The sequence below is a fragment of the Plodia interpunctella genome, chromosome 26 (genome assembly GCF_027563975.2).
Source record: "Plodia interpunctella isolate USDA-ARS_2022_Savannah chromosome 26, ilPloInte3.2, whole genome shotgun sequence".
Lineage (NCBI taxonomy): Eukaryota > Metazoa > Arthropoda > Insecta > Lepidoptera > Pyralidae > Plodia > Plodia interpunctella.
The window spans coordinates 2368111-2380967 of record NC_071319.1 but is presented as its reverse complement, the minus strand read 5'-3'; the positions used below and the strand labels follow the sequence as shown (position 1 = coordinate 2380967).

The window sequence follows — 12857 nt, the reverse complement described above, 5'->3', positions numbered from 1 at the left end:
CTTCTTTAGCGGCGTTGTGCACTTTTTGTGATGGGTAAAAAATGTTAAACTCGCGTCAGGACACGTGATCTGATCGAAAATTCGTAAGATGTCAAGAATGCACAACGTTAATATTCAAGTTTTCACTTCTACCGGCACTCCCGGAGTGCAACTCGTTTTTGAAGTGAAAACTTCTTTAGCGGCGTTGTGCACTTTTTGTGATGGGTAAAAAATTTCCTTCCGGGGATTCCGTTTCTACAAATGATTATTGGTTGATTCAGAGCTGACCAAATTTCAACCTCTCAATCCACGGCTGTTTCATGCACAGAAATAAATTACACGATTTTTAGGTTTCATATTTAAAAACTTAGATTAAACTATAGTGCATTAATATTTTAAAGTGTTTTATATTGAGCGTTTATTAGTACTACGGTTTGCCAAAGGGGCAGATCATTTATCTATCGGTAATTGCTGAAAGACCAATTTACATTGCTATAGCTCGATAGTTAATCTTTGATTTTGAGACGGGTTTGGGGTTAAGTTTATTAACTTAGAATATTGCTTGATTAGAAGGACTTCGGTATAATATTTTTCTTTGATATACTGTACCAAACCTTTTAAGTATTTTACACGTCTTAAGTGCTTTGCAAGGGCCTTGAAATAGAAATAATTCAGGAAGATAGAAAGATCAATGAAGAGATACGTTTTCACATTGTGACTTTTGCTATACCGTGAGTGGGCACCTTTATAAAGAATTGTCAAGTTAAGGCTCCATGTGTCAACGTCAATTGGTGACAGATTGAAAGCGATAGATGCCGGCGCGCGGGATCCCTGTCTAAATCTATGGATAGATGCTTCGATACACATGATTTGTGGAACCGACTTGAAAATGGGTTTCCACAAATTTCCACAACCGACCAATGATCGTCCTCCGTACCTTTGTAGCTTTTTGAGAAATTAATTTATAATATAAAATTTGATTTGAAAAAGTGCTTATAAGGTCTAATTTCTGAATAAATAATTTAAATTTGAACTTAACGGCTTATGATGTCACCGGGAAAACGCTATGAGAACCACCTCACGACCGCTGCGGCCGCTCTGTCATTACGATCCGTCAATTTTCTTGAGGAAGGTTTCGTGAATCGTTTCCAATAATCGATCATTCATAAAATTGACATTAACACACTACAAATTAATTATTTTAAAGTCAGGCAGCAAAATGAATTCTTGTCTTTGTTAAAATATGAAAAGTTGTAATGACAGCGCGCCAACTGCGGTCGAAGCTCTATGAGAACAACCTTCAGATGAGAAACACTGTATTTATATGTATGTATAAATCATATGAACTTTCCAAGTACATACATATTTGGAAAGGACCAATGGATTCACCTGCTGCTAACTCTATTTACATTTATAATTGAACACGTGTGTTCGGGTCCAGTTTTAAATGTCAATAAGGAATAAATGGTTTTGTTTAATTATGTGTAGGTATCCTTGTCTGTCTGTTCGCGATAAACTTCAAAACTATTGCACGGATTTTCATGCGGTTTTCACCGATAGATAGTGATTCCTGAGAAAGGTTTAAGGGTATATATGATGTTCTTACCCGAGCGAAGCCGGGTATATAATATTAATAAATATTGTATATTTCAACTCAATAGTTGAATAATAGGGTTTCAATAAACCCTTAGCTAATTTGCCGTTGCATAACATAGTTGACTAAATCGAAAACGGTAGCCACTAAATTCCTTTTAGTCCACTGTGACCAGATAAAAATATAATACTTTCTACTAAAATTCTTTATGTAGTTTGGCGTAATCTGTTAAAATATATTTTTTTATTTTCGCTAAGTGGTGGTAGTGTGCGAGGAATACTGTGAATCGCAGATTAATCGTCTTAATCTAATCAGAGACTAAAAATTAATCAATTAAATATAGTAATTAAATTGCCATATACTAACACATGCTAACTTCTTAAAAAATTTTGCAAATGATAATGAGATGAAAAAATTACGAATTCGAGCGGGAATCGATCTCACTACCCTGTCTGTCCATGACAGTGATCTTAACCACTGAGCTATCGATAAAACGCCACACCATCATATTGTGAATAGCCCCAATAAAATAACAGAAATTTCTAATTTCTGTTATTGTACCTCATGAAAGTAATTCACTGTTCCACCCATTGTTATCGCTGTCACTTTTGAAGCAATAAAGTCGTTCATTCGTTCATTCCGGTCTCTGCTAACAAATCATTCAGTACGACCCTATACCGTATTTCCGATTCTGCGGAAACTTTGCATTCAGCTAGTGCTATAATGAGAGTGCAGTATGATTATTGAAGGTGTATGAATTATGTAATGAAATTGAGATATTCAGTTCATCGCAAAGATTTCAAATGCAACCGTTTTATGGACTGTTACGAGAAAATAATAGTATTGATATTTTCTGTGTAACTGAACACTTTTTTTAGAAATGAAATGAAATTTTTTATTTTTTTAATTAAATTAACTTTTTCATATTGACCTGAGTCTTGGATGTTTATCTATTTATAGAATATAGTATCGTTGAGTTAGTATCCAACAACACAAAGTTAGGCTAGCTCAATCTATGTGATTTGTTCCTATATATTTAAAAAAGTGTAATCACGTCTCAATATCTCGGGTGGAATTTTGCAACTCAATTTTGAAGCAGAAATTTTGTACACACGTTTAGTTTGGAAGACAATGCATTATTATGATAAGCATGATCTGATGGTACACACAGGATCAGCTCCAAACGTAGGATAGCAATAGGTACAATAAACTTAATACCTATACTCTGACAACAATAAAAGCTTGTGTCAAAAATTACGACCTCGGTGGGGCAGTGGTAAGGTTCTAGCCACTGAACCGAGAGGTCCCGGGTTCGATCCCCAGTCGGGTCATGATGGAAAATGATCTTTTTCTGATTGGCCCGGGTCTTGGATGTTTATCTATATATGTATTTGTTATAAAATATAGTATCGTTTAGTTAGTATCCCATAACACAAGTCTCGAACTTACTTTGGGGCTAGCTCAATCTGTGTGATTTGTCCTAATATATTTATTTATTTATTTATTTATTTATTTATTACATAATTGTAAAAAAAATATTTCAGATACTTTTCTGACGTTATAGTCTAATAGCTTTAAGTGTCAAAACATATTTTTCTAGATTCTGGCCGAAACCCATTTTTTTTTTCAGTTATACTCCTACACGTCAAAGTAATAGCAAAGACGTTTACTGTACAATCTGCTTGCAATTGTTTCGCAATAGCAAAACCACTTCCGTTAAGAGCTGTACTTTTTGTTGTTACTGTCCACTAATACGAACAAATGGTGAGAATTGTCTTAGAAATGCTAGAGTCATAGACATATAAATTTAACTAGATGAGGTAACTTTGCCCACCCGTGTAGATCTTTGTAGTGTTTAGTGAAGAAGTCAATTGTTAATGTCTACTTAGTACTAAGGTGCTTGCATAGATTATTACTGCAGAAATAGAACTAAATATGGTGTTACTACTTTTAAACTTTCGCGTTGCATAATTGTATGCTAAACAACAGGTATTAAACGCGCACGTACCTTTTTTATTTCCCAGACGTACGTCGTTGCCGTAGCTCGCTGAGTCAGTCGCCCAGTGACCACGGACCTTTGTAACAAGCTCCGAAACGTCTGGGAAATAAAAAAGGTATGTGCGCGTTTAAAACCTGTTCTTTAGTAAAGGTACAGGATGTTTCATATGTTATTTAACGTAGTAATTAATTACGCTTTGATACTCAGTGATAACAAATGCGACGTGTGATTTCCACACTAGAATTACACTCATCCATAATTATCTGTGGGTATAATACAAGGCGATTAAGGGATAAATAGCCTTGACAACTGTTATTACAATGTAATAATACAAACTACATTGTAATAACAGTTGTCACGGCTATTTATCCCTTGATTAAAAGTAGAACTGTATTACGTATCTATTGTAAAATCATATTAAATTAAAAATTAGTATATTTCATTTTGTAGACGGTCTTTAGGCAATCGATGTAATTCAACACTCATATTATGTATATTATTATAAATTAAAATATGAATAGACAATTTTGGTATAAAAATCGTATTTGTCATAATTATGTACTTTTGTTATAAATGTTAAACGTCATACGTCATTTTTATAAATAATATGTTGGTACCTAGTGTAAGACTTGAGTCAACGGCTGGCTGCGCCCAGTCGAATATACACAGTCAAATACACCGATTATTTTACTCAATTTCTCCCTCAACATTTTTTTTTCTCATTTTTGACGTTTGAAATTGGAAAATATGTGAAATATTATGGTGGCACTAGTGTTCCGCTAATAGCGCATCAAAATCGATGTTTTTAACCAAATGGCGGCGACAATTTATTAAATTTTGTTGTACTACGATGTCTAGATTTTTGTGTATCAATGGTATTGAGGATAAAATAAAATGGCGCTTGCACGCTATTCTCTTTGTGTTTACTCGTATTCAGCACCATCTAGTCTAAACAAGAGATTAACGAAGAACATTATCTTAGAGTTATGTTTCGAAAAACACTGTATAAAAAGGTAAGTACCTATATATTGGTAGATTACGGTACAGTATTTTTAAACCCCCACGCAAAAAGAGGGGTGTTATAAGTTTGACCGCTAAATATGTCTGTCTGTCTATCAACGTAGCTCATCAACGGGCGAACCGTTTTGGATGAGTTTTTTTTTATTTGATAGCTAATTTTTATGCGGCGGTTCTTGATTAAAAGTCGGTGTTTTTTTAATCTGTCTAACAAATAAACTTGTTAAGTATTCATCATCAAATATTCTTTTAGGTAGAGTAGTCCGTTATATTCATCTTCTGCCATCGAATTTACCTCCCTATACGATACGACCCTTGTCCTTCCTTCAACTGATCCGTGAATACCCTTCGTGGCTTTCCTATACTTATACGAGCTTCGACAATCAAGTATTTCATAATGTTGTCGTGTCGTATAATTGCAATGATGTCGTATAATTGTCGCAGTGGTAAAGTGCTTGCCTCCGAGCCGAGAAGTCCCGGGTTCGATCACCGGTCTGGTCATGATGGAAAATGATCTTATTTTGATTTTAAAAAATATCAAGCCCTCTGGCATGATAGGGATCAACACTGTTAGAATGAGTTCGGCATTTCTTCTCAGCAGTGGTCGTTCCGAAATGATAGTAGTTTGCAGCTTTGCTAAATATCATTTAATTTAGAATATGACGTGAAAAGTGCCTGTAAAGGCCTAATTTTGGAATAAATGTTTTGATTTTGTCCTGGGTCTTCGATAGCTCGTATCCCATAACACAAGTCTCGAACTTATTTTGGGGCAAGCTCAATCTGTGTAATTTGTCCTAATGTATTTATTATTGTTTTATAATGAAGCCAAACATCATTCTTCGTCTTGTCTTTCTGTTGTATTGTTTGCAGTGTAATGATCTCTCTTTGAATCAATCTGTTTCTTTTATTAAATTTATCTGCACACATAATAAAATTAAGTGGGCTATATCTGTACATAGGAGTTATTAAAGAATATAATTATGGGGCTTATTATGCGACTAAATAGAAGCCATTTTTTTATGCTTGTCTGTCTGTATGTCTGTTATCAGGTAAAAACTACTGGATGGAATTAGATTACAGTCATAGTTGTACAGCGGATAGTTTAACTCAAAATCTGGTATAGGTTAGAACCCGAGTCGCAGTAACGCAAAGTCGCCCCCTGTCTGTCTGTCCTCACGTATATGCTTATAGATCTTCAAAACTACGCAACAAATTTTGATGCCGGCTTTTTTAATAGATAGTATGATTTCTGAAGAAGGTTTTGGTGTATCCGTTGGAGTTTTATCCTAGCGGAGCCGGAATTTGCCGCTAGTTAATAATTATAAGTTACGAGCGTACGCACCCTAACACAAAACAAAAAACTAAATTTTAATATTAAAGTATTATAGCATAAATCTATTACAGCGCAGAGAAGCGGTGGTGGTGTAATGGTTAAGACGCCTGCCTGTGGGTCGAAAGGTCCCACGTTCGAATCCTACTCGTGCCACATGAGTTTGTATACCAATCTGTCTCATGTATAGTAGTTTTCATCGATCACCACTTGCTTCCGGTGAAGGAAATCATCGCGAGGAAACCTGCACACTGGTTAATTCTAATTAACTTGTGTCTGAAATGGAGAAGGCAATGCCAAACCACTCCATTAATAATGCCAAGAAAGTTGTGGGTGTTTCATTCCACGTAATAACCACGACCCTCAGCCATGAGGAATACGAGTATGAAGAAGATTACAGAGCTTATCAAAAGGTCATTACTCCCAAATTTATTATTGATAGCGGCAACTTCTCAATTTGACAAGTAAAATGACTTAGCCATCCCCGTTACCCCCAATCTCTTTAGTTACCAGAAATTGTCTACAAACTCCAGGGAATAGATGATCTTATCGAAAATAATATACTATCAAATGCGTAGATGTATTTCGGGCTAGATAGCGCACGTCTGCTGACCGAGTTGTTTCTATTAAAAGTTTGAAACCAAAGTTTTATGTGTACATGTAACCAATATTTAAGAGACAATGAGGGTGTTTAGTAGAATCAAAGAAGTTTAAGGGTTAGTAGTGATTATTTCTAGAATTTTTGTTAATTATGTTCAATTAAATTGACGAACGAATATTATCTCTACGTTTCACGCATGAAATTTAATTTAATTTTTTCGTCTTCATATTTTTGATGATGAGTATTTCTTTCAGCTTTGAACATAATATAATATTGGTTATTAGTACGCATCTAAAATTGCAGGAGAAATGTGCAAATGAAATTAATAAAAGCCGTGAAAAATTCCATTCACGTATCTACAATAAGTAATTAGCCGTAAAAGAAACGGGTTGCACTCCGGGAGCGCCGGCAGAAGTGAAAACTTGAATATTAACGTTGTGCATTTTTGACGTCTTACGAATTTTCTTTCGATCACGTGTCCTGATCACGTGTCCTGACGCGAGTTAAACATTTTTTACCCATCGCAAAAAGTGCACAACGTCGCTAAAGAAGTTTTCACACCAAAAATTATGTTGGGAAAAATTTATGAAGCGCGTCTAGCATTTTTATTTCGTAATCGTAGACATGACAGTGACATGATCGATTCGATACTATTACCATGTGGTATCTAGCCCAACATACATCTATGCTACTATCTAACCCCACTGGGGGTAAGCTCAATCAATCCCATAATCTGAAGTATTTCGAGCGAGTATTTCGTATCGAAAATCGTTGGATAGGGTACGTAATAGGGTTGAATAAAGTCACTGTGATTTTTACGCGGAACTTGATAAGATTGGTGAAGGGTTCGAAGTTTTTAAAAAATAAGGATAACTATGTTTATTTTTTCGTTAAATTTTTAGAAATTGGCCGATCCACAAAATAATAGTTTACAGAAGTGTGTCAACAATATGCTTCGTAAAAATGTGAAATAAAAAAAAAAAACTTAAATTTGATTAAGCTGAAATAAAAATCTCAGACCATCGTCACGCATATCATCCTTGACGACATCAAGCCAGTAAGTACTTCTTGAGTTTGCCTTCTGCCAGGGCCGGACGGGCACTTGCTCTAATTTGACAGTATATATTGAAATATTTTCGTCTATTATGAATGAATTGTGCCGAAATGAAATATTTTTGAAGTGAAAACTTCTTTAGCGGCGTTGTGAACTTTTTGTGATGGGTAAAAAATGTTAAACTCGCGTCAGGACACGTGACCCTGATCGAAAATTCGTAAGATGTCAAAAATGCACAACGTTAATATTCAAGTTTTCACTTCCGCTGGCGCTCCCGGAGTGCAACCTGGTTTTTTTTTGTATTGTCAACCATGTCACACACGCTTTTTAACTAATTTTGAAAATAATAACGACATGAAAAAGTTCTAAAATCGAGCACGAATTGAACCCACGCATCTATGAGCATACTGTCCCCGTTAGACAGGGCCTAAATATTCAAGGAATTCTCTAAAAAATATGTCTTATCCCCATAGCAATTTACAATATTTGACATTGACAGATCGAGACAAAACACTGTAGCTTAAAAGTGTATTTTATAACTTCTTTTTTTTATTAAATAACGTCATATAACACCGGCTTTTTTATTCAACAGTCACATTTTGCACATGATTTACAATAACTATCACAAAATATACGATTCCCGTGCACATTTACCGCTACGCACATCAGAATTTTCGTCTAAAACGCACATTAACATAACCGTATATATCCGATACGCGTTACGTGAAGCACTATGTGACAAATAAAATATAGTCACGCGTAGAATATAACAGTGATTTTCTTTCGTAAATTCGATACAGGATTTAGTATAGATTTGGCGAGGAAAATGTGCTGAGCACGTAAATTGAATATGTAGGTAATACTGTACGCGGCAATTTGTCTAGTACTTTTCGTGTAAATACGTGAGAGTTGTTACAAATTGCGCGTTATTATCACGATTTTCTTGCAGTCTCATATCAATGAATAGAAATGGGCAACACTCAACGGCCTATACTAAGCACTGCTTGTATTCTATCGGTCACAAACACAGTAACGGGCACTGAACACCCCGAACCGTAGGCAAATATTGCAATCGCAGGTATAAATATTAGCACGCGCAGTTTTTTTGAGAAATCAATTAGATTAATGTTAAAAAAAGTTAACCAATTATATGGCTTTGTGAAACTTTTGCAAGATGAATATATTATTAGCCATTGTTATGAACAGGAAAAAAATTGGAAATGTTTTTAATTTCTTTCAAAAATTTCGTTAGCCCCGATAGCGAACATAAATTTAACCTACCCTTAAATTATAATAGTATTTAATCATTCATTCATATTGCTAACACTGGTGTCAGATTTTTATTCAAGTCTCCTAAAGGCATCTGACATGACTTTTACGACCTTTTTACCTACCGACATCAAGTGAAATCACGATAAAACTCGCCGAGAAAACCTACAGAAGCCCATTCTGTTGTCGATACGAATACCAAAGAATTACCTATTCGTGATAAAAAAAGACACGAAACCATATCATCGAGAAATTATGGCGAAGAAAAAGAAGATAAGCCTAAAAAGCCGAAGTAGAACCCATAAGTTTATATCGCAGAAATGTCACTCAAAGTTACAACCTCATTTAGACGAAAAAAAATACACATTTGCCATGTTTCTTCGTTCGATAGGGCTGTCGATTTCAGATAATTCAATTTCTCATCAAATATTAGCGGCCCGCCTAGATTAAATTAAATTAATTGGCTGTTTTTTACACATTTGATGAATATTTAAATTATAAGATAACATGAATGAATGGATAATATCATGTGTGTACTATTGAGACTATTTTTATTGCATTGCTATCTGACTTATTGATTAATAATTTATATTTTAATAACCTATATATTAATTTGCATGCTAGTATTCGTTAAATGTATGTATGAAATAGTTCAGTTAGTTAGTTAGTTCAGTATATTATAATAATAGTATTATAATATATTACCTTACTTATATGTACTTGACGACCTCGGTGGCGCAGTGGTAAAGTACTTGCCTCTAAGCTGATAGGTCCCGGGTTCGATCCCCGGTCGGGTCATGATGGAAAATGATCGTTTTCTGATTGGCCCGGGTCTTGGGTGTTTAAATATATATGTATTTGTTATAAAATATAGTATCGTTGAGTTAGTATCCCATAACACAAGTCTCGAACTTACTTTGGGGCCAGCTCAATCTGTGTGATTTGTCCTAATACGTTTAAAGCAAATACATTTTATTTCAATTAAAACCATATTATATTATTATACCTAAAACTTCTTCTTCAATCACTATATTAAAAATACCCGCATTAAATTCCGTTGTCTTGTTTTAAGGATCTATGTTCACCAATTTATTTATTCGTAGATCTAAGCATACAATAGGGACAGATAGACGGGAAGAACCTTTAATTTATACTTATTTATACTTTGATTTATACTATAATATAGTGATGGTGATGTTACAATCATTGGTTGCAATTTCTTCGTTAATTGAAAATTTAAAAGTTTATACTATATTTTGTCAGTCATGGGTAAACAGACAAGTTAAAACAAGGTTTCAATAAATAGTGTTTTTCTTTTTATCTTAGCTAGAAAGATATTTTCAAAGTTGCCAACCCTATCTATGTTTCAACTGACAAGTAAATCCCATGGGATAATTTACATCACGTGTTATACGGGTGATCGTTAGATCGCGAGGAATTCGAATCAAAATATATTTTATTCTGAAATATGTACATACATTAGCATTAATACTCTCTAATAACTTTCAAAACATTCACATATTGACAGGCATCAACCTATTGTACGTGTGTTATGCGTTCAACAGCGTTCCTATGGAGTGACGTTAGACAGGTGGACGGCCTAAAGTCACAGCCGAATTTTCAAAATTGTAAGGTTTATTTCTTACTAGCGAACCACTCCTATTTTGCACGGGGCGATATTATTATTCACATAAACCTTTCTGTTTAATAACTCTATTTAAAAAACTCGCATCTTGAGTACTTTTAAAAGATCTAAGCCAACTAAAGGACCGGCAACGGGAAGTGTCTTTGCGTTATTATTAGTATGTAATAATTATTGTATGGTAAAGTCATTTTTTACTTATTAGTTAGGTTACTTTGATGAGTAATCTCATGAGTAAAACCTATAGTAATTAGAATGTCCAAATTAACCTTAAAAAAAAATCACCTTTAACACTTTTTAAATCCTTAGAAGACTCCGCGAAAACTAGACTTTCTTTGAAAGACCTCTTAAAAGCGATATACTAAGACATTTATTTCGTTCATTCAAAATACACATGAATCGTTCAAGCTAATGTTTGTTTAGTTATTGTGTGGTTTTGTTTGATGTGGGTAACTGAAATCTGTCTTAACACTTTGTATAATGTAACAGCTGTATGGTTCATGTTTCTAATGAGCTTCCTCTATATATACACACATACGACCTAAGTGGCTTTGCCGACTGCTACATCGTACCGCGTTCGATTCCCGGTCAGGCCAAGGTGAAAATGAATAGCAATCAATCGCAATAAGTACAACCAAAACTACTGGGCGTAGGAAGCTGAAATTTGGCATGTAGGTTCCCTGGGGAGTGTAGGTGAGAGATTAAGAGAGGATTTTTGGAAAAAGGTGGTGAACGTTCAGCACCGTTAAAGTAAGTGACATGAAAATTTGGATTTTGATTGTTTAGAACAAATTAATGAATATCTGTTTCAGATTTTTCACAATATTTGTAGGATTACGATAATTGGGACTAGGATAACTTTTTATATGATACCTTTTGTTTCAAAAATTTAAAATACATGCCTCGTTCCGGAGTTAATGTAAGAAACCAATAAATAGCTTTTACGATCGGGAAGATAAAGTGACAGGATTGCTCCTTCGGGAGTTCGGGGGCGCGGTCTCTTTCCAACAGCTATACAATTAATATCTGTGTCTCTTTCCAATGTGTTTTGTTGTACCATTGCGTTTAGCCGTTATTGACAACAGTTACAAATTCGGATATAGACACACATTTAGTTTCGGGAAGTCTTTTTGTAATGGTTTTGTTGATTTTCATGTAAAATTGTAATTCTTCTTGAAAACTTATAGGATTATTACGCTGTCCGTCTGCTGTCCGACACTCAAAATCCATTTTCTCAGAAACGCTTCGAAGTAAGTTTCAAGTTGTTTATAACCTAGCGACCCATCCCAACTTCGCTCAGGTAAAATCATAATAAAGCATATACCTAAGACCCCGTTGAATCACTCGAATCTATTAATAAAATCCGCATCAAAATCCGTTGCATAGTTTACAAGATCTAAGCGTCTATGTACTTACCTACTTACGGTTTTTTACGGACAGACAGTGTCACTTCCCACCGTCCGTCCGTTTTATACTATGTAATGGTGTAAGTATAATATTTTTATGTGCATATATCTATGATATAGTACAATATAGGATTTTATTTTGTATTGTATTTATTGAACAAGATTTGAAAACAATTTTTTACGTAGGTAGCAGAAAAATTGTACCGCTTTAAATCAAAACACATCACTGTTGAACAAAATCCCACTTGTAACCGCAAATAAGCAGTTCCAACCGGCAATAACTGGAATAAATACCGGATCAAACCGGTTCTCAATTTGAATACGGAATCACGTACAGTCGTGTAAATAAGTGCTGAGGACAGCACTGGAATATAAGACGAAGTGGATGGAACGCTTAGGTATTGCTGATTTGAGGAAAATAACTGAAAACATGAAAGAGATAGAAATATTTAAGTTGATAATCGTAATAAATAAAAATGTATACTTTACAACTAGAACTATGGTAATACGTGGCGTATGGTTCCGCCCTAGAATAGGACCGCTCAATCAAAATCTATATATAGGTTTGTATTTACGGTAGCTAACGCCTGGCTTTAAGGCGTTACAGCCCCAAATGAAACCGGGAATATTTTGTTTTATTCATATTCATTTATTCGATGACAAATTATTTCAAAAACAATACAGCATTGTGTGGAAATATTGTTACTATTTTCAATAACAAAAGTCAAATTTTATGCTGGAAAGTGCCCGTGGTTCATCTAGGTGAACTCAACTGGAGGATCACGTCCCACGTCCGCTTTGAGGGTAATAATGTTCTTTCCTTTGATTGGCTTTTACAATCTGTTCGGGAGGAGAAGCAGCTGATAGATTACTCACACTAACATGAAAGGATACTAAAAACATTGTTACTTACAAAAATAAGATTATCGTTGACTTTAAGTAAAAAATAAATTACCTGAAACAAAA

At 34.6% G+C, this 12857-nt stretch overlaps 1 protein-coding gene across 6 annotated transcripts in view; it reads right to left on the bottom strand.

Annotated features, from left to right (window-relative positions):
* Positions 1-12857, bottom strand: part of SPR (Sex peptide receptor) — a 168145-nt gene that overhangs the window by 113587 nt on the left and 41701 nt on the right. For 2 of the 6 annotated variants that reach the window (XM_064436852.1, XM_053764903.2), the window contains exon 3: positions 3582-3671. The exons of the other annotated variants lie outside the window; for them this stretch is intronic. The gene's annotated coding sequence lies outside the window, so the exon portion shown is untranslated. The remainder of the gene's footprint in view (positions 1-3581; positions 3672-12857) is intronic. 6 annotated transcript variants of the gene reach the window in all.